Genomic DNA, 5,882 nt, shown 5'->3' with positions numbered 1-5,882 from the left:
ACACAATCTTTATAAAGGAATATTGCAAAAATACAAATTTATACGTTTAACACAAAAACATTTCACTAAGACCGCCACACACACACTGTTTTATTTTTTTCCCCGTTACCCTGAAGACACTCAATCTCTGTCTCCCCTCTACGTATCATTGATGACAGTTGTAAATAAGCTGATAATCATTCAACATTTCAGAGCCTTCATCGTGTATTTCATATCCTAACCAACCTGTTAATTATCCTGTTGTTGATACATCATTGATTATTCCATTGCATAGATGTACAATTTTGTTAAAACTTACAGTCTCGATTTCTTCAGATGTCAACGTTATTGATTCAGCCAATAGTTTATTTCGTCCATCTTCAACTTTTAGACCAATACTTTAGATGTTATTATCATTTTAAAATATAGTATTAATAGTGAAGCACTGATGCTGTTATTTTTATGATTAGTCATTATTCAGCCATCCATCCGGAGAATTCTGATTTCGCCAATATTTATATAATATTGAAATTTAATATCTTTTTTTTTTTTTTGCTATAATATATCTAAAGAACATGCATTTAATGAAGTATTTGAATATTTTTAGTTAGGTAGAATAAATAGTATAATCTACATAACCTTATTTGTAATGATTAAAATGAACAGTATTTCAATTAGCCAGATTAGTTATAATTATTATCTCTTTATAAAAAAATTGTAGTTATATATCATTATTAAATAATATATCATACATTTTTGTAACAGTAGGCCATTGGTGTAATTAACCAATTATTTTAATTAAAATAAGTAATATCACATTTTAAACTTTTATTATAATCACTTAATTTTATTATTACTTATAATTTTTAATTTTTTTTTTAAATAACGTAAATATTAGTATAATATAAATTTTACCTTAATAGTAAGCAAATTTTAAATTCTTAAGCAATATAATAATGTTCTTATAAAAGGAAAGTGCAGGATAAACAATTAAAGGTGAGAAAAAGAAAATATAACGGAAAACATGAAAAGTATAGGGGATTGACGTTTTGATGAAGAAACGTCGAGCTACGGATCAGAACGTTTGGTATGCTTAAGTAACTTCGTATTTTGTATAACTTAATTAATTTTGTGTTAAATTTTTTTATATTAAATTTTGACTTTGTGTTTTAGCGTTTCATAAATAAAATAACTATGTAATAACCTGCACTTGTTCGTAAATACTTTATATCCGCCGTGCTATTAAAAATTGTGTGTGTGCGGCAAAAGTCAAGGTAGGACTACTGATCCTTTAGTCGATCATAACAATTAGTGTGCTTGCTGGATAGTTTTTGGACCTAACCATCCTTTAATAGGTATAGTGAAAAGGTCGTTTTGCTGGTGGCTGACGAGGAGCCACTCTTCAGTCTAATAGTTTTGAGCTAGACCGTGCTGACGGATCTAAGCTCTACCTTTTTTGTAATTCACTAATTGGAGGGATTGGGGCTGACCAGTGTATCCAACGGGAGGACTAGAGAAGAGCTAAAAATGACGAACTCGTCGTCAAAAAACATTAGTTAATTTGTGTACTACTTTTGTGTCTACATCGAGGTACTACTGACGTACGACAGTAGTATCATAGCTAATCAATTACAATCAGAAAATGACTTATTGTAAAATAAAATGTTGAGTTTGCTGGCTTATATATAAAGTTCCTTATGTTTTTTTTTTTCAAGTAATGCTTATTTATATAAATAATTAGTCATTATTGAATAAAATTTAAATACAATAAATGTTACTCTTACTGATCCCATGCAATTTAATTAGCACGGTTGAAAAATTAAAACTATGTAATATTCTTGACAACAAATGTTTTACTAAATGAGTAAAGACCAATAATGAAGTTTTTAAATTCCAACGTGTTAGATGGTGGTCGGTTGCCAATGGTGTTATCTCAATAGACGTAGAAAGAACAATATTTTGCTTATTAATGGTTCAATGGAACGTATCGGGGATTATTACTTTCACACAAANAGTATCTCAATAGACGTAGAAAGAACAATATTTTGCTTATTAATGGTTCAATGGAACGTATCGGGGATTATTACTTTCACACAAATAGTCGTTGTAGCTATAAAGTAAACGTGGAGGCTTTTCTTTTGTGTATTTAACGGCTATTAGTGCCAAAATGTACAAAAAGACTACTAAACAATAAAGAACCTCTTTAAACAATAGGTATAAAAAGGGCCGACATACAATGCAGAGTTACATAAGTTATTCAATAACACATTATTTAAACTTGTTTCGCTCGTATATATTTAAATGATTGCCCATAATAAAAAAGGTTTCATTGGTTTTATTAATAATTTTCTTAAGTTACAAAAATATTCAACATATCTGTGATATAACCATTCAATAAATTACTTGAAATAGCTAATTAATTCATATTACTGCGCAATATGGTATCCTGTATTGTTGAAAACCAGTTAAGTATTTTGTTGTTTGAATATTCACGAGTATTCAAATAATAAATAATTTGGCATTAATGTATTTTATATAAATTATAAGCAATGCCATAAACTGTACGAAATTTAATCTAAACAAAAAAAAGTTTAGTTTTGTAAAAAAGTTGTTACTTTGAATCCTCCTCTGTGAGCAGATAAAGGGTCTGATTTGCAAAACAATTATATCATATAAAAGGGAAATTCATAAGGTTTTAATACAAAAGAAAATTATTTTGATTTGTTTATTATACAATAAGCTATGGATGTTTTAAGTACCAAATTAACATTGATATTTTACACCAAAATTACATTTTTCGTTCAATTTTGATGGTCATTTACACATAGAAGATAGGTCGTTTGGACAATTTTTTTTTTTTACTTATAGTATATAATGTAAGCTTTAATTTAACATATATTTAAAGAACGTAGTATTTTCGGAACATTATCAAAAATTAAGTTGTTAAAATTACACTTTTTATACGTATGTTTCAAGATTTTAACATCCCCTGTATAAGAAGGAAATGGCCGATTTAAAACACAAATATGTCGGAAGAAAGAAGTATATATAATGTATTTAAAAACAAAAATTTGTGTTGATCCATACATTTTACAAAAAGTTATAGTAATTTAAAGTTGATAATTTAAAATTGGAAATCGAAAATTTTAACACAAAAATACAATTTTTTAACTGCGGCAGCCGTTTGCACGTATAAGATAAGTCGTCGGGAGATTTTTTATTTTTAAATTTAAAGTACGTAACATATTATTTAATTTGATATATGTTTAAAGTACGCAGTATTTCTAGAACATTTTTAAAAGTTAAGATGCAAAAGTTGAGTTTTGTAAATAATAGCTATTTTGAATCCACTCTTGTGGGCAGTAAAGGGTCAAATTTTCAAAAACTTTACATCAAATAAGAGGTTTTTATATAAAAAAAAGTTTTTTTATTATTTAGTTTTCAAACATTTATATCAATTTTTAGAAAAAAAAGTGAAAAAATGTCGAAATTTACCAATTATATAATTTGAAGTTTTTTGGGAAATTTCCACCATTTACGGAAAACGAGGGAAAATGTTTCAATTTTTAAGAGTAATACCTTCAAATAGGTACGATTTTTAATTTTTTGACATGTTTTTGAGAAATATTGGTCCAGTGAGAGCTGAGAAAAAGTAGTTACAGACACAAAAAGTAAAAAAAGAACACATCGTGGTAAAATTTAATTTGTTTATATCGATTCGAATTTATAGAAATATGTAAATATATTTTATCTGGAGTTTTAAGTTTCTATAATATTTCTCTTTCTTCCAGTGTATTTCCTAGGCCTGAAAAATTGCCTTTCATATCTCCTAATTTTATAGATTGATCAATCTATAATTTCACATTGTAAACCTATTTTATTTTAATCATTTGTACCTAAAATTATTTAAATTCTAGGTCCAATCATTAATAACGATTATCACGACTTTCTCAAGATAAAGCTTTCTTCCTCTATTATAACCAATCTTGTTTTTCTGCAATTTATTACGGAAACCATGTCCACCGATTAAGAAGTAGTTAGTATTTTTACTGACTTTACGAAAGGTTTTGATAAAGTTTACAGTTAAATTGGTATTGTCAATCCTATTCAATTATAGACTACATTTTTGTCAAGATACAAAATTAAAAAAAAAACTTTTTTGAATATTTTTTATATTTTAAATATATATTCATAGGAATATTTTCTGATAAAGTTATGGCATTTGCTCATTTTACCTCAGCTTTTCAGGTTAATTATAATATTAATATCAAATTAAATTATTAATTTAGGTATACTGTTTGATTCCTAATTTAAAAAGTAAAGCATTATAGCTTTGGATTTATTAATAGAAATGTTTAGAGTTAACCACATTTATTATTGCTTTTAATATTCTTTATTTTTCAATTGTTCGTTCCATTGTTGAATATAGTTAAAAAAGTGGATCAAGTAATGGTCCACTTTTTTTTTGTTGTCCCATATACTTCTTTTTCTCAAATCTCTTTAAATCGATAATTTTCAACAACAAGACAAAAGTTTTTTAAACTTTTTTTACTTAAAATTGTCATAAATTTTTAAAAATAAGTATTTCCCTTTCATTAGGTATATACTTTTTTAACATTTTTACCTTTAGTCTGTTCGCTAGGACTGATTCAAAAATACTATTTTTTCATGAAATTTTAACGTTAATGTTAAAAATTAATAAAATGTTCTGGATATACTTTGAACTTCATATGCTAAACATATGTTAAATTTAAGCTCATATTACGTACTATAAGTTAAACGAAAATTTGTCCAAACACTGTACTATTATATATAAATACCCTTTAAGTTTAAACAAAAATGTTAATTTGATGTAAAAAATCACTGTTATTCATGCTCTTATAAATTTTTTTTAGTTATTTATGCTTATATTTTAGGTCTAGCGGTATTACTACAAATTGAGTTGGGTAATAATATATCCAATATATTCCCCCCTTACAAAAAAATGTTTAAAAAATTATTAAAATGATAGTTAAAAATATTTTGCAGTTATTTATGTCAATATTATAAGTATTTAATAAAGAAGACGGCTGCACTTTCCAAAAAAAAATGTTCTAGTTACTAATAGCTTATGATAAAATATGGTAAGAAAATACAGAGCGATTATTTTAATAGCCACTCTTATCCACTCGATTTCTATTAAAATCATAATTATATCAAGAAAAACCTTTTTGGTATTTTTTAGTTTCATATAATATATAAATCAAGAAATATTATTTCTTGATTTATCAATAATAATAATTTTTTTAATACATTCTTTACACCCTATAAGATGGTCAACCAAATTTTATTAACATACATATTTAACTAGCTTATAATTAAAAAAAAGATTTAATTAAAAAAATGACTGGTAAACATCTTTTGACAGATTATTTCGAAAATCATAACTATTTTAAAATACAGTATAGGTGAAGTTTAGGTTATGTTATTTTTATCATTACGCATTATTCTACCGCGCTCTTCCATCCCTCTATATTTAAAAATGTTAATAACTTTTGAAGTACTATTTCAAAAATTTCATTTTTTTAATTACGAGATTCGTAGCTAATTTTTATTAAATTAATTTATTTCATGTACTATTAATTTATCTTAATTGTTTGTTATTAATGATGTACTATTAACTATATTACTATGTTTAGCATAGGGTTGCCTGGTAAAATATACAAAATAAATAATTATAAATATTTAAAAACTTATTTTAAATTCCTCTAAACACTCATACTAATATTGTAATAGATGTTAATTGTAACATGTCATAATATAAAAATGTATCAAATATTTTAACTAAAGTAAAATTATTAAAAAGAGTAAATGTACAGAATTCAGATGACCTTAAAAAAACGTCTTTTAACCATCTAGTACTT

This window comes from Daktulosphaira vitifoliae, unplaced genomic scaffold (assembly GCF_025091365.1).
Source record: "Daktulosphaira vitifoliae isolate Bord-2020 unplaced genomic scaffold, ASM2509136v1 Scaffold_4, whole genome shotgun sequence".
Lineage (NCBI taxonomy): Eukaryota > Metazoa > Arthropoda > Insecta > Hemiptera > Phylloxeridae > Daktulosphaira > Daktulosphaira vitifoliae.
The sequence above is the reverse complement of the archived record's forward strand: the minus strand, read 5'-3'. Positions refer to the sequence as shown.